General features: G+C 36.4%; 1 protein-coding gene across 4 annotated transcripts in view; it reads right to left on the bottom strand.

The window, feature by feature from the left end:
- Window positions 1-27,073, bottom strand: part of LOC102165580 (uncharacterized) — a 1,236,614-nt gene that overhangs the window by 1,178,710 nt on the left and 30,831 nt on the right. The window contains exon 3 of one of the 4 annotated variants that reach the window (XR_002335976.2): window positions 23,737-25,442. The exons of the other annotated variants lie outside the window; for them this stretch is intronic. The gene's annotated coding sequence lies outside the window, so the exon portion shown is untranslated. Of the gene's footprint in view, window positions 1-23,736; window positions 25,443-27,073 lie in introns of those variants that run through there. 4 annotated transcript variants of the gene reach the window in all.

Genomic DNA, 27,073 nt, shown 5'->3' with positions numbered 1-27,073 from the left:
ATGATAAATTTAAATGTATAGATACACACACATATGTATATAAATGAATATAATTGCAAAAGGAAACTATTTTAAATATGAAAATATAACAAATGTGACCAAAGGGTTAAAAACAAACATTCTTAAAGTGATGACCTAATTCACCTAGGACTTTTGATGTTTATGATTCATGGTCCAAGTACAGACTTCAGAGGAAGGTATTCCTTTGTGCAGTGAAGCTGAGAAGGGAAGATGGAGAATTCCACTAAAGGTGCAGATAATTAGATTGTGCATCCTCTGTGGCCTTTCCAAATTTTTGTTTAAAAAAAAAAAAAAAGACTCTTCAAAACAAAAACTAGCCAAGTACTATTGATTTGGGCTCTTTCTTTCTTTGTAGACTGAGTCTGGTGCTACTTTGAACCTAAAAATAAAAATCAACTCTAACTATTTCTGTGAATTGGAATATAACATTTCCTATGATGAGTTAAAGGACTACATTTCTCCAAATCCCCACTTTGGTTCTTGAATTCAGAGTTTTGAAAGTCCTTGTGTGCTCTCATCAGCTGTAGTCAGGAGGGACTATTTGTGGAACTTCTCCTGGAAAGGAGACCAGAGCTGGAGAGGGAGCTGGTGGAGTTTTACACAATGTCAGCCCACCCTTTCCCCGTGGAATAGGAATTGTTGGCAAAGTAGACAACCTCTCACAGCATAGTCTCGGCTTTCTCCTTGGAAAATATACAAAAAAGAAAAACAACATTCTAACATTCGACCGTGAGGAATGCATATTAGCATCCTGTTTAGAGAGATCAAAACCTGCATCTTGAATCAGCATTACTAACTGCCCTCCATATGTCTATCTGTATTAGGAAATAGGTGATACTTTTCAGGGCACCGAGTTAAGTAGCCAGTGAAAAGAGAAGGTGAATGTCAGAGTTATCCAGAAAATCCATCCTAAGAAAATAAACAACCTGAATAATTCAAGTAAAAAAATTCCACAACTCTTTTTTTCAAATTAATAAGCTTATTTTGGCTGCATTATCCTAACATCTATTGTAGAGGATCAAAATTTATCAAAATATAACTATATTGCATTTTACTTTTCTTACAAATAATGAAATGTATTAGTCTGTTTTCCTCTGTTGGCAAACTCATTGTGGAGTTATTTTAATGAATGGCCCACCCTTATAACTTCCTAATTTGCAAACCCAAGAAGTTTAATCATCTCAAATATTGTTCCAAATAAAGTGAGAAATGGTGCTGAGGAAAATCTGAGGTTTCACGAAACTTTAAAGATTTGCTAATGGCGCTTTCATCAACATTTGCCAATTACAGCTACTTTTATCCCTCTAAAAAAAAAGCTACCACTCACTTGAGCATGTCTAATCGGGAGGTTGATAAACTTCCTGGGATGATCACTTGATATTTGTATATTATCAATTATGGAATATAAGATTTGGCATTGAGATCTATGTAGTATTGATGAGTTTTGTATTCCAGGATAATAAATTCTATTGCATATAAATGAAACTAAATTGTGTATTTTGTACTAGTCCCATAGGAAGCTCATCCTTTTCAATAATATAAGAGTGATGACTATAGCTTTCTTCAGGAATGAGAATACTGTGATGAAAAATCTGATACCCTAAGCCCATCACTGAAAGCTATGTGGTTCAGTCTATAGTACATCACCCATGGGTCAAGAGAAAAGAGATTTTATCTGACCCATATCTATATCTTGCTTCTCTTCTCTACAACATTTTTTTTCACCATTTTGCCTAATGCAACCTAACACTGAAAGATGATCCCAGGTCATAGGCTATATAAGGGAAAATAGTATGAACGCTATAGAATGAAGAAATACTACCTAGTATGTTTACATTACTCAGTTCTCCGTCTTTTCCCTCCTTATAGTCATCTTCCACCCAGCCAAAAAATAACCCTTCTAAATGTAAGTCTATGTTCCACTGCTTAAAACCTTCCAAAGGCAATACATTGCCTGTGAGACAAATACAAATCCCTTGCAGTGCACACAAACCCACCTATTATCAGGTTGTTACCCATTTTCTCCACCCTTCACTTTATAACCTAAAAATACCAGATTACTATAGTTCTACAAAGCACATCATGATGAATCACACATGCTTGTCCATTACACTTCCTTTGCCTGCCATCTTACAAATCTTGACCTTCCTGACCCAAACCCAATTAACCTACCGGAACCCACGAACCCTCCCTGAACTCCAAATGAACGATGGGCCCTTCTGGTTGATCCCATAGCACCCTCTGCTGTCTTCCATTATAGAACAGATCACATCGGGTTTTCCTCCCCCTTTGCTTCTTAGGGGACTGTGAATTCCTCAAGACCAGACAAATGTCATCACCAATATTTTATTCATCTCTCTGCTATCCTCTACCCTCCATCTTTCAGGATGGAAATGGGTGGAGAAAGACAGATGAAACCAGACACAAAGATAATATAAATATTTAGAGAAAGAACAGTGACACCAGAGGAATTCTAGAGCAGAATAAGTTGCTTATAGTAAAACAAACCCTATTATATGAGATTGGGTATGTCTCTCTTGCTTGCAATCTAAAAGAATAAAATGAACACAATTTTCAGTAAATGTTCATGAGGTAGCTTCCTGGTGGAATAATAAATATCCTCTCTTATCTCACAGCATTCTCTATTTCCTCCTCAAAATATTTTTTGAGCCTGGATGACTGTTGCAATCTTCTGGCCCATTCAGACCTAACTCTTTAAGCCCACGTAAAAGCCTATTGTCTCTATGAAGTCTTCTCTAGTTACTCCAGGAAACATTATTTTTATCACCTCTGAAATTCTAGAATACTGATTCTTATTCTCACCATTCATAAATATTTCAGGGCTTTCTTTCCTTCCTAATTATTTAATCTCAAAAAATGCTATCTGATTAAACATATTGATAATGGTATTGTGGCTAAAACCACTGATACTCATTACTGAGAATAATGGAATGAATGCTTAAATGTTTTCTCTCTTCTCTCAATTTTACTTTCAGTTAAAATATTCATAAATTATGGAGAATAATGGATTGGAGTGTATTTAAGACTCCTTTTACCCATCCATGTGTTCCTATAAAAAACTGGAATTTCAAGTGTCTCAGGGTAAATAAAGGAGCTGTTTATAGGCAGGGGAAAGTTTAGTTCCATTAAAATTGTCAAAAAATATTTTCTGTTCACAGTTGCCACAAATCCTCTTTGTAACCTTGAGAAAGTATATTTCCTTTTTGGATTTTAGATTCTTTCCTATAAAATGAATTACTATATTTTCTTGATTCAATTGGTGTTAAGGAGTAGTATTAGATGGTTAAATTATTACCTAAAGATTGTTGAACACATGTAGCATATATGAGTCCTAGTCCACAACTCAAATGTAAAAGAAATGTGGTTTTTTTTATTTCACTCCATTTTTACATTTTAAGGAGACCTACATTGAATTTTATATATTATTTTTATTTAAATTTTTAAGATGCTCCTTGTTTTTTCCTAACATAGATCTTCTCACTTCATTACTAAAATTTTCTATAATTGTAGAGCTTCTGTGTTCACTCAATCTGGATGGCAGAAACTTATTATTGATGAGTTCTGGGCTTTCCCCCTCTTTTCCCCAGAGATGTGCATAAGTTCTGGGCATAGAGTAGGGATCAAGTGCTCAATATTGGCTGTCCAGAGTGGTATTCACTGAGGTACAATATCACTGCATCATACCTCACAGGTCACACAAAGTCATCCATCCCTCAGTCTTGTCCACAAGGCCCTTGAATCCAGGACCTCTCTCCACATGTCAGAGTGGAAACCAAAATGGAAACCAATCTGCTATACATATAAAACTTACAGTAATTAAATATAAAAAGATATACATAAAGTGCCTAGTTGTGTGTGTGATGCAATGTTAGAAACTCAGTGAGTGATAAGTGCTACTATTATTTCTACTTCTTTAAATAGGTAATGCAATGACGTTCAAAAATAAACATCTACACAAACACACAAGTTAAAGTAAGAAGCATCCTTCTCACTCAAGTACCACTTCGTCTGGTTTCTCTGTTCACCCTCTGAGAGATAACCATGATAGACTTTTTTAGGCAAAGACAGTGAAATAAAATCTATGATATCCATAAAATGGAGACTTTAGGATATTTATTTGCATATATTCATATACATTTATAAGACTATTACCAAAACTTTGCATAATACTTTGTCAAATATTTATGGAGAACTTTCATACTCTTCTAAGTGCTTTCAAAATATTAACTAAAAAAAAAAAATTTAACTAAGTTATTTCTCATAAAACACCATCAGGGAGGTGCACTGGCCACCTTCTTTGACAGATAAGGAACCCAAGACTTGGTGAATAACAGTTGGAAAGCAGAGGTGAGAATTAGTTTTTAGTATTTCTACCCTAATGTGACTATTCTAATTTATATCTGTATCTATCTAGCATTTTCCTATACCTATATTTCAACATTCTTTTTAGTTTTTCATCTCTTCATCCATTGTCCAAAGTCAAAATTGCCATTGTTCTCAGAAACACTTTGGATAGGCTAAGAAATAATTTGTGAATAGGTTTGAATAGAGGAGCATCCACAGACTCTTGTGTGTCAGTAATAATCAAACTTATGTTTCCACTTAATTTTATCTTTGAAAGAATTATTCATTTTAAAAAGCATTGACAGTTGTATAAAATCAACAATCCTAACTTCTAGTAATACTGATGACTTATGTTGAAAAAAAATGAGTATCTTTCTCTATCCTCACAGTAATTCTATTAATATAACTTTCTTATTACTGTCTTTGTTACTAATTTTTCTCCTTTACTGTATCTTTTGTAATGTCAACATGTCTTCCAAAGATGCAAATTTTATAATGGGATTCATGTTTTCCAGAAAGTTTGAATATTTACCAAATACTTTGAGTTTAATTTTTTTAATATTTAAATTTTACTGATTCATGGATTCATATTATATAAAATGTATGTATCAGTAATATGCATATACTTCTGAAACAATACATAGCATAACCATCACAATACTAAATAAGGCATTCAATTTTCAACATACATTTGTAGCCTTATATTTTACTCCTAGACTTTACTGCCATCACTCAGATATTCAAGAAGTCAGAACAGACACCACAGAAATACAAAGGATCACAAGAGAATACTACAAGCAACTATATGCCAAAAAAAAAATAGACAAACTAGAAGAAATAGACATATTCTTTAAAAGTACAATCTTCCATAACAGAACCAGGAAGAAATAAAAACATCAAGAGACCAATCACAACTACTGAAATTGAAACTGTGTTCAAAAAACTTTCAATTGGGAGTTCCAGTTGTGGAGCAGTGGAAGCAAATCTGACTAGTATCCATGAGGATGTGAGTTCAAGCCCTGGCCTCACTCAGTGGGTTGGGTATCTGGCATTGCCATGAGCTGTAGTGTAGGTCGCAGAGGTGGCTTGGATCCTGTATTGCTGTGGCTGTGGTGTATATTGGCAACTATAGCTCCGAATCAACCCCTAGCCTGGGAACTTCCATATGCCATGGGAGCAGCCCTAAAAAGCAAAAAAAAACCCAACAACACACACACAAAAATAAAAACAAAAACTTTCAACAAACAAAAGTCCAGTACAAAAGGCTTCAGAGGCACTTTCTACCAAACATTTAGAGAAGAGTTAACACTTATACTTCTGAAATGCTTCCAAAAAATTGCAGAGGAAGTTACATTCTAAAAGTCATTCTATCTCACCCTGATACCAAAACCAGAAAAAGATACCATCAGAAAGAAGGAAGGAAGGAAGGAAGCAAGGGAGGGAGGAAGGAAGGAAAGAAAGAAAAGAAAGAAAAGAAAGAAAGAAAGAAAAGAAAGAAAGAAAGAAAAGAAAGAAAGAAAAGAAAGAAAAGAAAGAAAGAAAGAGAGAGAGAGAGAAAGAAAGAAAGAAAGAAAGAGAGAGAGAAAGAAAGAAAGAGAGAGAGAGAAAGAAAGAAATTAATTTAGGCCAATATCACTGGTGAACATAAATGCAAAAATCCTCAACGAAATATTAGTAAACTAAATCCACCTATATATTAAAAGGATCATAACTGTGATCAAGTGGTATTTATTCTAGGGAAGCAAGGATTCTTCAACATCCACAAATTAATCAGTATGATGTACCACATCGACAAATTGAAGAATGAAGACTGTATGATTATCTCAATAGCTCCAGGAAAAGCTTTTGACAAAATTCAACACCCATTCATTAAAAACCCATTCCATTCCAAAAAGTGGGCATAGAGAGAACCTACCTAAACATAATAAAAGCCATATATAATAAACTCACAGCCAACATCATACTCAATGATAAAAACCTATGGAAATTCTTGGGTCGGGGTCAAATCAGCACTGCATTTGTGGCTTATGCTTCAACCATGGCAATACTGGATCCAAGCTGCATCTGTGATCTATGCCTCAGCTTGCAGCAATGCTGGCTTCTTAACCCACAGAGAAAGGCCAGGGACAGAACCTGCATCCTGTAGAGAAAATGTTGGGTCCTTAACCTGCTGAGCCACAATGGGAACACCAAGGCAAAACACTTTTTTTTTTTTTTTTTGGTCTTTTCTAGGGCAGCACCCATGGCATGTGCAGGTTCCTGGGCAAGGGGTCCAATCGGAGCTAGAGCTGTCGGCCTACGCCACAGCCACAGCAACACCAGATCCAAGCTGCGTCTGTGACCTACACCACAGCTTACGGGAACGCCAGATCCTTAACCCACTGAGCGAGGCAAGGGATCAAACCCGCAACCTCATGTTTCCTAGTCAGATTCGTTAACCACTGAGCCACTACAGGAACTCCTAAACACTTTTAACATAAATTGTGCCAATATCTTTTGGACCCACCTCCCAGAGTTGTGAATATAAAAACAAAAATAAATAAATGGAACCTAATTAAACTTAAAAGCTTTTTGCACAGCAAAGGAATCCATAAACAAAATGAAAAGACAACACACACAATGGGAGAAAATAATTGCAAATAAAGCAACTGACAAGGGAAGCAACATTGAAGCTTAGATGACACTCTTTCCAAATATAATCTCCAAATATAAAAATAACTCTATAGCTCAATATCAAAGAAACAAACAAACTAATCAAAAAACAGGCAAAAGATTTACATAGACATTTCTCCAAAAAGCCCATGAACAGATGCTCAACATCTTTAATTATTAGAGAAGTGCAAATCAAAACTACAATGAAAGATCCCTTCAGAATGTCTATCATCAAAAAGTCTATAAACAGTAAATACTTGAGAAGATGTGGAGAAAAGGGAACCCTCCCACATTGTTGGTGGGATTGTAAATTGGTATAACCAGTATGGAGGACAGTATGGAGATTCCTTAAAAAACTAAAAATAGAACTGCCACATGATATAGGAATCCCACACCTGGGCATATATTCGGAGAATATCATAATTTGAAAAAACAGATGCACTACAATATTCATTGCAGTGATATGTACAATAGCCAAGACATGGAATCAACCTAAATTTCCATCAACAGAGGAATGGATAAAAGAAGATGTGGTATGTATATACAATGGAATATTACTCAGCCATAGAAAAGAATGAAATAATGTCAATTCGGCAACATGGAAGGACTTAGAGATTATCATACTAAGCCAAATAAATCAAAGACAAACATCATGTGGTACTCTTAGATGTGGAATTTAAAATGTGACACAAGTGAACTTATCTACAAAACAGAAAGACTCACCAACTTCAAAAACAAACAGGGTTACCAAAGGGAAAATGCAGGGGGAGGGATAAATTACAGGGTTGTGATTACCATATACATACTACTTTATATAAAGTAGATAATCAATAAAGACTTACTGTATAGTGCAGGAAAACCTACTCAATATTTTTTAATAACCTATATAGGAAAAAAATCTGAAAAAGAATGTATATGTGTATATGTATACCTGATTCACTTTGCTGTACAGTAGAAACTAATACAACATTGTAAATCAACTCTAATATAAAATAAAAATTAAAATAAAAATAAAAAGAAGTGATAAGGACAATTGGAGCTTAGATGACACTCTTTCCAACATTTAAGGATCATTTACATCTATTCTTTATGTAGTACATAATATACCTCATCAATTCTACCTGCTTATATAATTGTCTACACTCACAAACTGTGAGTTTCTTGCCAATATCTAATGTATTGCTAAACATACAGTAGGTGCTCCATAAATGCTTATTAAGATAAACTTGTATGATTTTACTTGTGCTAGGAGTTTGGATTGAAACTACAATTAGAATAGAATGGAATGTACATATTTTAAGAAAATTTATCAATTTGAAATAATTATGAGTTATTGATAATATTTGCATACTACCTCATAGCACAGATACAACTTGGGTAAGTGCTGGGAACCCAGTACTAAAAAAAGATCGGGAATTTTAAATTTATTTTTTAAATTGAGAGTATACAGAATATACAATTTCAGAAAGGACTCCTGTGTTCCTGGCCTAATATTTTTACACTTAAAATAAAAACCTCAGGGAGGAGTTCCCATCATGGCTCAGCGGAAACAAATCTGACTGGTATCCATGAGGACACAGGTTTGATCCCTGTCCTTGCTCCATGGGTTAAGGATCCAGCATTGCTGTGAGCTGTAGTGTAGGTCGCACATGAGGCTGGGATCTGGTGTTGAGGTGGCTATGGTGTTGGCCAGTGGCTACAGCTCCAATTTGACTCCTAGCCTGGGAACTTCCCTATGCCGCAGGTGTGGCTCTAAAAAGAAAAAATCTCAGGGGAGAAAAACACATTTTATTAAGTCACTTTCACCTAAGTGTCACTACTAATATCTAGGTTTAATTCTTATCTGGAGACTGAATTATTTCTCGAGTGTGCTTCAACTTTAATAGGCTTGTAGTCATGATCTGGGTTACTTATAAAGTAGAAAGAATAGACAAATTGGCAGTTTTCTATGTAATTTTTTTCCTCTGTCATTCTGGCTTATTTATAACTCTGCTGTAGTCTTAGAGTGACATTATCAGATCTAAGTATCTTCACATAAAATGAAAATAGACTTCAATTAGGGTTGAAGCGGAAGGAAATGACTTTCCCTTAAGTCATTAATTTTGTTTCTGTGGGTGCATGTTTTCCACTTCCTATGGGATTAGTAGTATAGTGCATGATGTTCATCCTTAGCTTCTTACATCTCTGAGAACTGTATAAGCTACTGTATGAGATTACTGTTGGTGGTTTATTATGAAGAGAGCATCCGCTAAAAAAAGGCTTATTTACCATTTTATATCTGATCTTGAGTTGATCAAACTATTCCCTGCTACTGAGAGCAAGCTTCGGTATTTAGCCTTGCTGAACATGGGCTTCTGATATTTTAAATCAAAGTTTAATGTTTCCTGACTTTGTCCTAATATTGCTCAAGGGAAATGCATAATTTCTTTAGGTTCAAATCATAAGGCATAGATAAAAAACAGTTGCAATTATTTCTATGTTGTAGGAAATTTAACATCTAATTTTGCATCAACCTGCAATATGTAAGACAACCCACCCAATCCTACTGGGTGAGAAAGATATTGCTTTCTCACCGAGTAGGATAGTGCTCACCTAGGTACCTTCAGAGAACACAACACTGGCAGACTTAAATGAGGTGTTTAGTGACTACTGGCTATGAGGAAATTCTGGGTCTCTGCCCTCAAGGAGTCTATTCATTGACCTGTTGATTCAGTAAGAGTAGAAAAAAACGTGGTGACTGGCATAGGGATCATTGTTTCCATTATCATGATGATAATGAGACATTTTTATGGTTTTCAACAAATGTCAAAGCCTAGTCTGGCAGAGACTTGCCATTCTAGACTGATATTTTTTTCTATTTAATTACAATAACTTTATGGTTTTTCATTTATAATGATTTTTATTTTTTCCATTATAGCTGGTTTACAGTGTTCTGTCAATTTTCTATTGTACAGCAAGTTGACCCAGTCACACATACATATACATTCTTTTATCTTCCATTATCATGCTCCATCATAAGTGACTAGACATAGTTCCCAGTGCTACACAGCAGGATCTCATTGCTTATCCATTCCAAAGGCAATAGTTTGCATCCATTAACCCCAAATTCCCAATCCATCCCACTCCCTCCCCCATCTCCCTTGGCAACCACAAGTCTGTTCTCCAAGTCCATGATTTTCTTTTCTCTGGAAAGGTTCATTTGTGCCATATACTAGATTCCAGATATAAGTGATATCACATGGCATTTGTCTTTATCTTTCTGACTTACTTCACTTAGTATGAGAGTCTCTAGTTTCATCCATGTTACTGCAAATGTATTATTTTGTTCTTTTTTATGGCTGAGTATTCCATTGTGTATATATACCACATCTTCTTAATCCAATTATCTGCTGATGGACATTTAGGTTGTTTTCATGTCTTGGCTATTGTGAATAGTGCTACAATGAACATGAGAGTGCATGTGTATTTTTCAAGGAAAGTTTTGTCTGGACATATGCCCAAGAGTGGGATTGCTGGGTCATATGGCAGCAGTTTATTTAGCAGAGAAAGAGTCATCTACATTGATTCTACTTTCCTACCCTTGAACGTTATTCTTTAATTACTTAGCAGAATCTGCCATAGTCAGTCCATAACTTTTCTTAGGCTATACTGCTTAGTTGATCAAGTTTCTCTTTTGTGTCCTCTAGCCTCCCAAATGCTCTTTTCTCGGGTATCTGAAGTCCTCTTGATGCTCTCCTACACTCCTTACCTTTATTTATAGAGAAAGGAAAGCAGGTTATGCCAGGGTGTGGATGGATGAGGGTATGAGGAAACCAGGAGTTTTAATACAAATTTGATAGAGTCCCAACAGTAAATGGGGGAGAATCTTCCCACAGTTATGACTCACTTTCTGCATGTGCAAATATTTAAGTTACACATGGTATTTTCAGAATTCACTACCAAAGCCAGATCTCCCAAGTTTCCTACAGGCCTACTTCAGTATACTTAATGGTTTGGGAATACATGCTTGTCTGGTTAGTTAATTAGTTAGTTATAGGCAAACCTAATACCTTTCTCGCCAAAAGTTAGGGAGAAAACACTTCAGAGGAAATAAGCATAAACTGATGTCAGGCAGAACTAGGCAGAAATCCCAGCTCCATTACTAACTAGATTTTTTAATATGAACAAGTTTAGTTTAGCACTTTAATATTCTTGGCCATATTTTTCTCTTCTATAAAATGAGAAATAATTCTGGCCTCTTAGATAAGAGAGAGAAATTTAGAAGTGTTATCTATTAACTCATTGACAGAGTTGATTTTGCTGTTCAGGTTAAAAAAGGCAGGCATCTTTTTGCTGACCTATAGTTCCATATAAATCTACAAACTTAGTTGATGAAAACAACTTCCAATGTAGAAGATCATTCTTTGAAGATTACAATACCACTTAATAAGGTTGCTGTGAAGTACAAATGAGAACAGAGACAAAGGACATTATGGTATATCTACATAGAGTGGGCTTTTAGTTAATGTTAGCTTTTTGTCCTTATGATAATAATGCTATAATACAATCATAATAATGCAATAAGGATAAGCTGTGAAGCAAAAAATCTAGGTCATAATCAAAATGTGATGAGGCTAGAAGTCAGACTGGAAAGAGGGAACAGGACATCCGTCAAATCACGACAGTCTGGAGTTTGGCCCTCGAACATTGGCTCAATAAACAAAGTGTTTGTCACTATGAGGGGATGATTCACAACCACCAAACTCACAAACAGATGTTGTGATTTACAATGAGAAATGTACTTGCTATACACACAGATCCTAGCATTTCTAATTTAATTCTACAGGATAAATCAGGGTAAATTAAAGTTCATGTGTGAGTAAAATCAGAGCCAAGTGGCTCTGCTTAAACAACAAACACCATGATGGAGTTCTTGCTGTGGTACAGTGGGTTAAGAATCTGACTGCAGTGGCTCTCATTGCTTCAGAGGCATGGATTCAATTCCCGGCCCACAGCAGTGGTTTAAAGGAACCAGCATTGCTGCAGCTGTGGCATAGTTTGTAGCTGCAGCTCAGATTTAGTTCCTGGCCTAGGAACCTCCAAATCCCATGAGTATGGCCATAAATTAAAAAAAAAAAAAAAAAAAAAAAACATGAAAGTGATACCTGTTATTTCCAGCACTTATCATTGTCAAGTCAATGATCAAAAATGGTGGTTTAAAGAATAAATGAACAATGAAAGGCAATGAAGAATCAAAACATCCTTTCCGTGGCTTCCTCCTCCTTTTTAAAACTTAGAGTTCCAGTGCCTTCTGTCTTTTTCTGCCAAAGAACCCCAAAGAAGATGAGTGAACCCTGCCTGTGAGAACAGCACTTAGCCCAAAACCACTGGCTTTAGAACAAAAGGTTTTGTTTTTCTTTTTAAAAAATATTAAATTCTTATAGCATGGTTTAATACAAAAAAATGTTTTTTAAGCTATTCCATAACTTCTTATTCTTATTCATAACTTTATATAAATCTGATATCAAATCTTTACCCCAGAGTTCAGAACACTTAGGAGACTGTTTCTCACAAGTTGGTCTGTAGACCATCTGCATGAGAATTACCTGAAAGCTTCTTTAAAAATCACATTCAGGGGAACAATTTTTTGCTTTACTGAATCATAATTTCTGGAGAAAACCCTTAAATCTCCAAATTACTTTTTGCACATTAAGTTTGTGTGCCACAGCTTGAGAAGAAGACAAAATTGTGCATGGATATGAGCAAAAGTTTTTTTTTTTTTTTTTCTTTCCTCAGGATTGAAAAAAGTTTCATCCACTGTTAAAGAAATACAAGAGTCTGAGGAGTTCCTTGAGCATTTAATCACAGAGGCTATAGCTGTTGTACACTAGACAAGAGCCAGTGAGTAACTAAAGCTATAAAAACAGATTTTAATCAGGAACAATTGCTATAGGAGAAAGGAAGCCCTCAGAATGAAACTTGGCTCAGTTCTGAATACAGCATGGACAAGTGGGGATTTCTAGCAGGGACAGGGTTGAGATCAGTGGTAGAAAATTATTAAGGGGAAACATCAGGGGCAAGGTGGATATTGGTGAAACAGATCTAACAGAATTTTTCTTAAGGCCAGAATAACCATATATCAAGGGTGGGGGATGAGGAATTGAGACAGATATTGAGTGGGATTAGTAGCCAAGGGTGGGAGAATCTCAAACTGAATTAGCAGGATCCTCCCTAAAACAAGGCAATGCAGGCCTGACAAGGACAAATATCAATGTCAAAGCCTCGTTGAGAAGGGGTCTTAGAGAAGCCTGACTAAAGTTTGGTCAAGGAGATAGTTTTTGTCACTAGTCATGTAAGCCTATTTAAATGTAAAGTAATTAACAAAAAATTTAAATATCCAGTTTATCAGGCACACTAGTCACATTGCAGGGGTTCACATTCACATATGAATAATGGCTTCAGTATTGGGTAGCACATTTCCATCAGCACTGAAAGTTCTATTGAACAGCACTGCTCAGGAGAGAAGAGTCTATCAGACTAGGGTAGGGTACATGTTCTAAAAAAGCTGTAATGACATCCCCACCCTAAATTAACACAATGGTCAGAGGAGAGAATTGAAAGAGAACTAACCCATGCTAGAATCACGTCTTGACTTCTTAGCTGCTTCCAGAAACAGCAGGAGGGAAGGCACAAAACCTTGGTGGACAGCCAGTCTTCTCTGCCACAAATATCTACAAATCTTCAGAAGAAAGACTGCTGAAATTTAAAGCCAAAAAAGTGCTGGGTTTCTCATTGTGTTGAGAATGGTATGTGGACAACAAGCAGTCCAGCTGGAATTAGAACTTGAAAGGCAAAGAAAGCCTTGAATTCAATTCCACCTGCCATAGACCCGGCAGGCATTTGGAATCCAGGTCTTTCAAAGTCTCAGTATAATGGAATTGGAATTTTTTGACAATCCTACCTAGACAGGTACATAGACTATGAAAACTCATCAGAATGACTACTGTGTATGTTAATTGGACTTTGATAAAAATTTAAATCTGGAGTTCCCGTCGTGGCGCAGTGGTTGACGAATCCAACTAGGAACCATGAGGTTGCGGGTTCGGTCCCTGCCCTTGCTCAGTGGGTTAATGATCCGGTGTGGCCGTGAGCTGTGGTGTAGGTTGCAGACACGGCTTGGATCCCGCGTTGCTATGGCTCTGGCGTAGGCCGGTGGCTACAGCTCCGATTCGACCCCTAGACTGGGAATCTCCATATGCCGCGGGAGCGGCCCAAGAAATAGGAAAAAGACAAAAAAAAAAAAAAAAAAAAAATTTAAATCTAAAAACGCACATAGATGATTAATGCGTACCTACTATATAACACAGGAAAATACACTCAATAGTTTGTAATAACCTATATGGGAAAAAAAAGAATGCATATATTTATATGTACGACTGATTCGCTTTGCTGTGCACCTGAAACTAATACAGCATTGTAAATCAACCATACGCCAATGCAATTATATTTAAATAAAGAAATAGAACTTGAAAAATGCACATATGTTATATTTAATCCTCAAACTCATCCTATGGGAACACCACAGGACATCATGTTTAAGAAAGTTGCCTCATTATGCTATGTATGCAATTTACAGTAACTTACATTTTTCAAATGGTAGGTTTACATTGTATCTATTTTCTCTCCTATAGCACATGAGCAATGATACCTCCAGGTAACTACTGTGGAAGAAAGATAAGCAAACTAGAGATCATGTATGCAGATCTCTGACCCAGGTATACTGATATCCTGACTCTGAACCAAGAAAGAAGATATTGCATCAGCACAACTGTGGTTTATTTGTAAGAACAATGACCACAGTAGGTCTGTGGAATTCAAGTCTTTTGAAGGCTCTAAGTATCAACCACCTTAGTTTGTAAGTCATCAGCATGGTCAACATTTCTATTATTCAGGCTTCAACTGCATCCTCAGCTACATCTATCTGAGATGGGGAAAGTACTAAATCCAAAGCTGAATTACAGGCACTGCTATGGAGAGCGACAGCCCCTTCTTTGAGGATGAAATAAAATATCAGAGAGCTACCTGAGAATAATGCAGACTTCGGAAATTATCAGACAAAAAATGAAAAGTCCAGATACTGTTCCCTATCATCTGTCAACAAGAACCACTTTTCTGTTTCTTCATGTCTCCAATTTTCAAGGATTAGTTTAAGATTACAGCAGGCAGTGAATTTTAATTAAAAATAGATTGAGTAGATTAGTGGACTGGAAAATGGAGCAAAGGATTGATGTTTAATAAAATCAATTATTCCTTATACTTTCTCATAATTCTATCCCTTTATATTGCTCTATGACTAAGCCCTGTTTTTATTATCTTGTATTGTACTTTTAATGTAATATATGTATAATTATAAATATATGTCACGAACTGCTCCTATAATTAAAGCCATTCAAATGATTTTGTTAGAAGTCTACATTAAACAAAAATACTATATATATTTAAACCTTGATAGCATATTGCTATCAACAAAAGTCAATAATATTACAGAAGGTTTGCTATCTACTTAAGGAAAGATAGTGCTTCTAGGAGGAATGAAAATCACAAAATAAGATTATTTCAGAGCGACAAGAAGAGAAGAGACTACTTAGAAAAAGAGGGTTGTTGCTTAGGAAAGAAAGAAAAAATCACGCCAGTTTTCCCCCTAAAAAAGAGCCATTTGGGGAAGATGAGAAAACAGTCTAGCTGCATTAAGAGACAAGATTCAGGCATTTACTTAATGATTAAACATGTAATCACATGTTATGAACATGGTATTTAAATATCAGAGCCCTAGCAGCTAAAACAGCTAGATATTTGAAGAACAGGCAAGGTTAAAACTGCTGTCAAAAATCAAGTTATACCTAAGCAATGTACGGTTTGTTATTCTTTTCTTTCTTTTTTTTCTAGCATGTATTTTTGTCCTTATTTTTTCTGCATAAATTAACAAAATCACCAGCTATTTATTGACTGCTTTTCCCAGACAAGGTATTTTACTAGGAACCATGATATCTTTGACATCAGGGAGCTCATAACATTGCTGGGGTTGGGAAGTGGGAGAAAATACCATATATTAAAAATGATTAGCTAGATAGGATTTCAGAAGTTCAAAAGTAGGTGAAATATCACTAGGCAGCTCCTGTTTCACTGCCCGAGGAAGTTTTTACATGTGGACACCTAGCAACTGAGAGCAATTCAGAGGGGCCTTTGAGCCCTTTAACCTTGGATGATTACAGAAGAATTTATCTAATTTGGGTGCATTTTAATTTATTTGTATTAAAGCATTATACAGATAGGGGAAGATGAAAAGATTTTAAGCATTCAGTTCACTCGTGAAGCCACTAGCAAACTAGACATCTAATATTTCCATCACCCCAGAAAGATTTCTCGTGGCCCTGTATAACCATTCTGGAATCTCCCATCCTGCTTTTAGAGGCAGATATATTCTGATTTCTATCACCATAAATTAGTTTTGCCTGTTCTTGTAACACTGTGGGGCTCCTGGGCACAAAAGCCTTTCTGTGTCCCCTATTTCTTGTTTTTAGGAAATGGACCTCATTTCAGCTTCCACGACCTTTTCTGAGTTCCTAGAGACAGGTTCAGACATTTGCTGATCAGAGAAGGAAGGGGATGCGAAATCAAGGGAGGTACAGTCAAGAAATAATTGTATAGCCTTGGGGCAGGATCCTGGTCCCCTCTCAGAAGAATACATAATAATATAGGTGTCTTATACACCTAAGAGGAAAGTTATATTCCTTATTCTTCTTTTAGAAATGAACACTTTAATACTGAACAGTTTAGAGTCCTTCCTTGCCCTTCTCCCTGGCTTAACTGCACCCTAAATACAACCAACCGTAAATTAAAGATTAGGTACCCTGAGCATAATTGCCTATGGGTTAAAGATTATTAGCATATGATGTTTTTCAGGACTAGTTTTTTACAATCTCTGATCAATATGCCCTTTTTGCAAGTACTGTTATTCTTGGCAATAACCCAGAAGATCACCATCATGATCATGCCAAGATTTCCCGACTCTAGCTTTGATAACTAAGATTCCCTCAAAGAAAGAAGAATGTGTGTCTGTCCCACTCCTGATTCCTATCCGAAAAACTGTTTTTCTCCTATTTACTATAAAACTCCCCACAGGAGTTCCCGTGGTGGCTCAGTGGTTAACGAATCCCACTAGGAACCATGAGGTTGCAGGTTCGATCCCTGGCCTTGCTCAGTGAGTTAAGGATCTGACATTCCCATAAGCTGTGGTGTAGGTCGCAGATGTGGCTCGGATCCTGCGTTGCTGTGGCTCTGGCGTAGGCCGGCGGCTACAGCTCCAATTTGACCCCTGGCCTGGGAACCTCCATATGCCACTGGAGCAGCCCAAGAAAAAAAATGGCAAAAAGACAAAAAATAAACAAATAAATAAATAAAACTCCCCACAATTCTTCCCAATGGGGGCACAGTCTTTAAAGCATTAGGCTGCTAGGGCCTCCTTTGCCTGGCAAAGCAATAAAAGCTATCTTTTTCTCCTTCACTCAAAACTCCGCTTCTGCATTGCTATTCAGCACCTGTGGACAGAGACCAAGTTCCAACATTCTTGAAATTTACCTAAAAGGATTCAGAGAAAATGACCTCTTTTAAATCTGGTTTCTCTGGATCAAGGAAAGTTTCCGAGATTCATCCTTGTTGTAGATATTAGTCCTTTGTTCCTTTCTAATGCTGAGAAGTTATGCTATTATTAGTTTCTTGAAGTCCATATCCTTAAAACTAACAATATTCACTTTCTATTGCAATATAACAAATCAACTCAAACTATTATCTCAGCTTTTTAAGTCAGGCTTAGGCTCAGGTGGGCTCAACCGAGTCTTCTGCTCAGGGTCTCAAAAGGTATAAGCCAAGGAGGTGACCTGCAAGGCTCTCATCTGGTGACTCTGGGAAAATCTATTCCCTTGTGTTACTGGGAGAATTCAGTTGCTTGGGGCTGAGGGGCTGAGGCTGTGATATCCCAGGTGGCAGTCAGCTTGGCCCCAAAGCTTCAAGCCAACACAGGTGCATCAAATCCTTCCTGTGCTGAGAATCTGATTTTCCCTGGCCTTCTTCTCCTGACACCAAGTACACAAAGTTCTCTGCTTGGCAAGTCTCACATGACCATCTCTCCTTCTTAAAAGTCAACTCTTGCCATTCAAGATAACACAATGAGGAACTTGTATCCCAATCACAGGTTCTGAGAATGAGGGGATGTGAAATCTTGGGGGCCCTTCCTATAAATACTGCTTACTACGTTAACTGAAATTATCTCAGCAATGCGTTTATTTAAATGATTGGAAAATGGCCAGAGGAGGGTGTGGGGGGCAGCGGAGGTTGGCGGTATAGGCCTGAGAGTCACCAACCTGATCTGGACAAGACTGAGAACCATAAAGGAACTGGGGAATGCCTAATGTATGTGACCATGTCTAGAATAATAGTCAGGAGGATTTAAAATTCTATTGGAGACTTTTATAAAACTGAACTATAAAGTGGGGAGAGCAAACAAAGAAAACCAGAAAAGGAAGGAAAATGCATGCAGGGAGAACAAGTTTTACAGGAAATGAAGTGAGAGCTGCATGAATGAAGAATAATATCTGGCTAAGCAATAAACCTCACTTACATAATCATATTAGGGAGATACTGAGTACTGATTTAAACCAACTATGGTCTATTTTTATTGCAAAAATGGAGGAAGGGAAAAAGGCCTGGGTAATTTAAGACACTAAAATCTAATCTTCCATACTATGAAACAGAAACAGGTAAATAAAGAAGTATATAATTTAAAAATATGAACATAAGTAACAGAATAAATTAAAAGAATTTGAACAGGTGGTGACAAGATAAAGAAGAGGGCTTTTCCTTTTCATTATAGAAGTTGTAATATTTGAATCTTGACACTATATAGATTTAAAAACAAATTATTAAAAAGGAGAATAATACATGTAAATATTTTGTTTAGACAGCCAAATATATATAATTTAAAACCTAAACGAAGAGATTTTTGAACTCTAAGATGTAAGGATAACCTGACCCCCTTGCTGTACAGTGGGAAAATAAAAAAAAATAAATAAATAAAATAAATACTATTTTCCACCAAAAAAAAAAAAAAAGAATTGCATACATTTTGGCAATTTTACCTATTTATTTTTGCTGTTATTAATGATTAAAAAATTTAAAAGCACTTCAACAGGATGACTTATTTCATGCCTCTGCAATCATGTCAGTTTGCACAGGGCTGGGTAAAGGAGGAGATGAAGCTATAAGTGCACTGAAGTTGTGGAAGATGTAGGCCATGAAGGTGGCCTGTTATGTGGGGTTGTTACCAAAACTGCAGAACAAAAGCAGCAGCCTTTTTAGGCTCAGTATTTAAGGTGGGCTACTTCAAGAGTGGCACATACTTGAGCACTAAATTCAGGTCTTTAACTGTCTCCTGAACCAGACTCTAAACAGTAAATAAAGGTTTGTTTCAAGGGGTTGTTTTGTTGTTTGTTTTACCTTGGGACTCCATGAAGGCAGCCCAAGGTTTGTCTGGAGTGAGGAAATCCACACTCACTAAATAAAACTGTGTGGCCATTTATACCTGTCTATATGCAGTGGGTGAGAAGCAGGTCAGTGTGGGGTGTATCAAATGCCGCTTTTATCTCATCAGGTAACTGATGGCAGCTCTCAACAATTTTCTGCTGAGCGAGTCATTCTCCCCTCGTCCAGATCTTACTCCTCATGTCCTATGTTCTTCTCACATGAGCATCGGGTCTGTAGTAGTATAACTGCAACTTGCTCCACAACACCCATACTAATCAAAGTCAGTCTCTAACCAGAGTTCACCACCCCTGGAAATGAATAACCCCTGCAGTGGATCCCTGCTTCTCTAATCTTAGCATTTTGTGCAGGCTTTTCAATGTTCTGTTTATTCTTTGAAAGGATGTTGTAGTAGAATTGCTGCATTTCTTATATATCAACATTAAACATATGATGTACCTGTCACATAATCAGGAAACTTCATGCTACCAATAAGATACCATGAAAGAACAGATTACAGGGCCATGGCTTAAGTCACTGTGCTCATAATTACATACAGCTAACTACATATCATTAATTTAATAAATATATAGTAAGAAGCTATTTAGGTTATGCTCTGTAATGAGGATAAAGATGTACTCTCTGGGCTCAAGAACATAGAGGTGACAGGAGAAAGAAAATCAAGGCAGTTTTAACCCAGCTTTTCATGCACTGTGACACTAAGGGTCAAGTGGCCTCAGACAGCACCAAAGAGAGATTCTGAACACAGACATAAGTGGGGATAGGAGATGATTTTCTAAAGCAAAGATTGACTATGATTATCATTTAAGAGTTCCTTGATTTGAGGGGGGGATACATTTTATTTCTTTCTAGCTTCTTACAATCTTACCTAAGTCCCACTGAGCTCCAAAATCACAAACTTCTGCCCCTTCCTTCTTGGCATACTCATTTGAACCCAGATTTTCAGGGGGGTTGTGAAGAAATTATTCACTATAGGGAACACCCATATTTTCAGTCCTGAGTCAGCTGTTCAGAAGGCGACTTGTATGTCAAGATGCCTGTTATTGGAGTTCCCATTGTGGCTCAGTGGGTTAAGAACCCAAATAGTATGTATGAGGATGATAGTTCAATGTCTGACCTCACTCAGTGGGTTAAGGATCCAGCATTGCTGCAAGCTGTGATGTAGGTCACAGATGTGGCATGGATCTGGCGTGGATCTGTGCCTGTGGCATAGGCCCAAGCTGCAACTCCAATTTGACCCCTAGCCTGGGAACCTCCATATGCCACAGGAGCAGCCAAAAAAAAAAAAAAGATTCCTATAATTGAAGCCAGCATCCATTAGCCATTCCAAAGCAGCATCAACACAAAGCAAAAACAATCTAAAGCCTTATATCTTAGTATGCAACACTATAGATGTGATTTCTCAGGTTTGCTCTGCTGCTCCTAGTAGGGAAGTGACACAACTACAACCATCACAGGCAGAAAATCTCATTTTCATTACTATCTTTCTTTAACCCTTATAAGTAAAGAATGACATCATTAAGATTTTCATCACAAAACCTCTTGGTCCACAAGAGCAAATCAAATTTTAAATACTACTTGGTGTTTTAGAGGCACACAGAAGCAGAAAACATTTACTCTATAAACTCTAAAATACCAGAAATGCCATTGGAGCAGCACTTGTGTGTGAACACATATTTTCCCAAGGCTGAATATTCTGCCAAGTGGTGCCTGTCAAAAGAATTGGAAGCAGCTCATTGCAAGATGAAAAACAGAACTCAAGTTATCTTGCTCCAAATCACCACAGAAAGTAGCAGGGGACACCTGTTTAAAATGAGTCAAAAATTAAGGGAGAGGAAAAGGAGGAGGCTGTTGCTTTACCTAAACTCTGCTATTAAAATATAACATTGTTGGAATTCTAGTTTCTACTAGATCTAAAGAAATAAGATCTCATTTATAAGATTTAATTTAAAAATTACCTCCACACACCTACTCTGTCACCTCAAATTCAGAGGAATACATATGACAAACTGAAAGGAGCAAACTTGAAAGCTTTAGCTTGCAATGCATCAAAGGTCCTAAATTTATTCTTAGTGTTCTAGAAGCTAAGAGAAACTCCTTTTGAAATGCATATGTACCTACTGAGGTGACTTGGGTGCAACTAGATCACATCCCAGTGGTAACATTGGGAGCTAAGGAAGAGGAACAAGGGCAGTGGTCCAGAGAAGATGAAAAGAGCGATGGAAAATCTTGAGAGATGAGAGAAAAAGAGAAGAGCAGAAGCAAGGTACAGATTCTTTTTGAAGAGTCTGAGGCTGACTGTCCCTGAGCGTAAAATCAAACCACCTTTTCAGGATGCTTTTACAGTAGAAAGGGAATAGATCCATAGCCAGAGAAAGAAGAATCTGTGGTAAGAGATACCAGATGACAATAAACTTATGTATATATGTACTGCATGATTTCATTTAGAGGCAGTTCAAAAAGAGGTATAGCTAATATAAGGTGGGATTAGGCTTCTCTAGAGCTATTCCAATACAGAGTATAAATAGAGAAGTTAAGAACCTATAAGTAGGCTAACTGTAGTATCTTTTTCTAAAGAAGGAATACCGAAGCCTTAGAAAAAAAGCATTTATTTCTTTTGTAACTTTACCTAAGACAAATTGGTCATGTACAATCATTAGAATACTTTCCTAGTTATATGTAAGGTGTATAGGTATCTCACCCACAATCCTATAAGAGGTCCAAATTCTGTTATTTTACTTTAAAATCATTCATTAACAATAGTCATAGAATGTTTCTACCAGCTCGATGAGGTCTTGGCTTTCTCTTATTTAGAAGCCTTTGAACACATTTTATAAAAAGTTTTATTTGCAGTGACTGTGACAATATTTGAGCACTAGCATTCAGCTGGTCTTATACACAGATTCAAACAAAAATGTTCTGGGTCAATAGCACCAGATTCCAGAGGTGCTAGTGACAATTATTTCCTGGTAGTTCTAAGGAGCAGTGAGATTGGAGGTCCCTACCATTGGTATTCTGATAGGACTCTGAATTCTTAGGTAGGTCCTTTCCCCACTATTGTATTTTAGAAAATGCCTTCCTCGCTGATTCCTTGTCCTCCCTCCCATTAGCCACCTTTAAAGGAATGCTTCCTCTGAACCCCTTTTGAATGATTTACAAGCATTTGTCACTTATTTTGTTGCACTTACAATATCTAAAAATTTGCATTTATTGTGTGATTTCATTTCATTTCATTTATTTATTTATTTTGGCCACAACTGCAGGATATGGAAGTTCCCGGTCCAAAGATTAAATCCAACCCACAGCTGAGGCAACTCTAGATCCTTAACCCATTGAGCCAGGCTGGGGAATTAAACCTGAGCCTCAGCTGCAACCCAAGCCTCAGCAGAAACAATGCCAAATCCTTAACCCACTGTACCACAGCATGAACACCTTGTGTGATTTTTTTTTTTTTTTAATGAGTATCTGCTGCTCCTAATAAACTCTTCTCAGATCAGGTAAGTGCCTATTTTTGCTAATTAGTACATTTCAGAGTGCTCAACATTTATTTTTGTTTTCATGATTACTCATTATTACTGTTTACTATTTTGTGTTTAGTAAAAATAAATTAATGAATAACGTGAAATAAATATATGAATAAATGAAACAATAATAAACAAATGACTGAGTGAATGAATTAATGGTCTCAAGTCACATGGTCCAAGGAGATTAAAAATCTCTATCTTCTGCCCGAGGAAGGAATGAGGCAGCCTTGAGGTTTTGCTGAGAGATGCAAAGGCAGCATCCCCAGCACGCAAGTCATGACATAACTCAGGCCTCTAAATAACAGGTTTATTTATGCAAAGGTAACACAAATCATGGCCTCCGATCTGTTGAGGGCAACTGGCATGAGGGCCAATCGATGCACAGCAACCCCACCAGAGCAGTGTCTGTATCTTGGAGAGAAGATGCCTGACATTTGTAATTATATTTTTAGAGATTCATATTGGCCAAGAGGAAGAGGTGTTCCCCTCAGCTGGTGAGTTCCCAAGACTCTGCAGTTCCAAGAATTATACTAGGAGAGACTCAGCCAAAGATACACACATCCCTTCATCACTATAATGAGTGCTATATGTACAATTATATATTATATTTGTTTCATTTATGGAGCTGTGCTGCAAAGAAGAAATTCCCAAGTTACAGTCAAGAAGAGTGAAACTGAATAGTACAGATAACAGAGGTATAGTAGATAAGATTTGAGGCCCTTTGTTTCAAAGTATTTGCGTTCTCATCAGTTCTGTATTTTGAGATTTTATATTTTGGTATATATCACTTCCAACAGAATATAAGCCCCATGAAAGCAGAAACTTTTGTCCATTTTTTTCAATACTGGTTCCCTAACATATAGTGTCTGGTGCATTAAGGCCATTCAAAAAATTCTTAATGAACACATTGACAAGGTTAAGAGAATATAACTCATCATTCTTGAAGCACTACTCTTCAAGTAGAATTACATCCATCATTCTCTTGGCAAAATTTTAAGAACCCAAATAAAGTCACTGCTCTTCAGCACAGCAGAATACAGCACAAAATCTATCTTTACAGTGTTTAGAATACCAACATTCTTTGCCTTTAGTTTTATCTTTCTGAATTATTAAAGAAGGTCATCTCTTTCTGTATCGTCTAAATTATTGCTTTCATGCTAGCATCAATTTTTAAATGTGAACTCCGACATTTCCTACTAATCTGTAGAGTTACATCAACTGGATGGTTCATTTTTGTATATTCTGAAATATATGAAATAATGTCATCTGAACACAACATGTTGTATGAACTAACATTATTAGAGGAGGGACCAAGAAGACATTTACTGAATAAAACATATGTGGAAGACCTGTTTCACTTAATCTCCAGTGCAATTTTATCACTACCCAGAGTGCTATTACATCTACCAGATATTAACATCAATGCCAAATAAAGTTGCCAAGGTTGGCTCACTGGATCTTTTGGATGCTTCTGTGTCATGAGGAAGGAAAGATGGCTGAAAGACTGCTCAATTTTTCTTACATTGCTAAAGGCAATGATGATATTTAATGGATACAAAGCATATTCACTTTCCACTTAATAATCTCTAGACTTGAAATGATTACTGAGTTTTTAATTTCTAAATACTTATGCTCCATTACATTTTTCTCTGAAAAAAAATTTTCAAGATACAAAAGTAATAAATAGCATTGCATAATATTCACTTATTCTGATAAGAAATCTCCATTGCTGTAGCTCACTCCTGAAAACCATAGTGTATAACAGGCTCAGTCTGATACTTAATAAATCCAATCAAGTCAATAAATGGATACACAAAATTAATGAAACATCTGAACAAGTAAAAATTAAAAAAAAAAAAAGGCTGTAGGAAGACAGTGGCATAGTGTATTGCTGTTTCTCTATTCTTTCTTTAATGCTTTTTTCTTTCCTGCATGAGAGTAAATGTGATATAACAAATTCCATGGTCAACATCAACAAAAATGTTAGGTGACAAAGAATCACCACAGACACCAAATAAACAGAAGGGCACATACCACCAAAAGACATAGAACAGAATATCAGCGACTATGCAAAAGGAAGCAAAGAGAACACAAGGAATTTAAGATGCCTGAGAGTTAGAGAAATGTCAAAACACCGTCATGTACCACTGGACTCTCACGGGCCATCCTGAAAGGAGCAGAAGGAGGGGATACTAAGGCTCCGATGGGCGGGCTTGAGCAAGAGCCTCTGAGAAGTTGACAGGTGGTCCGAGTCTTGAGCTGATAGCTTCCTAACACCGATAAACTGCTCCTGATTCTCAAAAGCTGCCACAACAAATTCAAAATGAGTGTTACAGGGATGATGATGGCAAAAAGGGAAAATAAAATCCAAATAAAGGGACAGGGTAAAAGTAAGATTTCAGAAAACAGAAAGCCATATATTTTATCTCTTTGTGGACAGGAACATGAGAATTGCTCTATTGAGTATGTAATTTGAACTTGGGCTAACAAATTGTAATCTGCTATATTTGTAAGATGAAAGTGTGCTTTGAAGAGTTAGTATGGCAAAAATGAATATAAAATATTTAATTATATTAATATTATATTTAACTTCATATTTATATTTTATTTTATCTGATTTATATCAAATTGTTATATTGACAAGTTACATATTAATAATATATGTTGCTTTTAATAATTTCATATTGGTGTCATGTTATATAATCAATACTTTTAATATTTAATTAATAATTTTATATGCTTTTCTGATGATAATAAAGATATTTTGTAAAATAATCAAATATAATTTTTTACTTTTTAAAAGTATTGAAAATAATTGAAAATTTAAAATTATGTGTGGCACTTCATTTTAACAGAATAAAAGTGCAAGAAAACAAACGAATGACAGTCCACAGAATTTAAGCAGTATGAGACACTGATCAATAACAATGTATAGACTGTGTTTGGGTCACATTATACATAAAGATCACTTGAAGACAATGTGAAAATGTAAATTCTGACTAGATATTTGACATTAAGGGAGACTGATCACTCATGTGGTGATGATTTCTGGAAAGAATCTTTATCTTCTAGACAAATATATGAAATATTTACAGATAAAATGATATGATATCAAGAGAGGACTGAGGCATTTCTGTTCTGTCTCCATGGTTTAAGAACCCAACAGTCTCCATGAGGATGCTGTTCAATCCCCGACCTTGCTCAATGGATTAAGGAGACAGCATTGCCACAAGCTGCAGTGTAGGTTGCAGATGCAGCTCAGATACCACATTGCTGTGGCTGTGGTACAGGCCCACAGCTGCAATGCTGACTCAACGTCTAGCCCAGGAACTTCCATATGCCACAGATTCGGCCCTAAAAAGAAAAAAAAAATGGATAAAAAGAAGGATATGGAAATTTAGAAAAAAATAGATTGGTTGGCATGAGCAGACCCTGTTGAAGTGAGTACACAGATATTCACTATACTCCTAAATTGAATGTTTGAATTTTTCATAATAACATGGTAAAAAACAAAGGATGGGAAATAAGTCTTTTTCTATTATGGATTGAAAAACAGTCATCAGAAATAAAGGCAGCACTAGACAGTGCCGAATAAAGGGAAAAAAAAAAAGGGCTTCTCTTCTGTAACATTAGTACTAAGATGAGAATTGCAGGAGGTTTCACTGTAGCTGGTCAGTTTTTCCATTCATGAATATTCTTAATCTTTATAAAACATCTGGAGAGCGAGGGATTGGCTACATTTCCATTCCACTATAATTATGAAGCATTTATTGAGAAAGAATGTCAAAAAGAACAGCTTTCAAAATAGCATACACCCAAAACTGAAACACTTAATGTGAACTTCATGCCAATTTCCAAAATACAAATTCATAAAATAATGTATCAAGAATGTCCAATTGTCCTAATCACAGATTATAGGATAAAATCAAAATTAT

Source organism: Sus scrofa, chromosome 1 (genome assembly GCF_054392235.1).
Source record: "Sus scrofa isolate SSC_HxYL_T2T_F1_AM1 chromosome 1, Sscrofa_HxYL_maternal_Yorkshire_Landrace_v2.0, whole genome shotgun sequence".
Classification (NCBI taxonomy): Eukaryota; Metazoa; Chordata; class Mammalia; order Artiodactyla; family Suidae; genus Sus; species Sus scrofa.
This window is presented reverse-complemented; position numbering and strand designations above follow the sequence as displayed.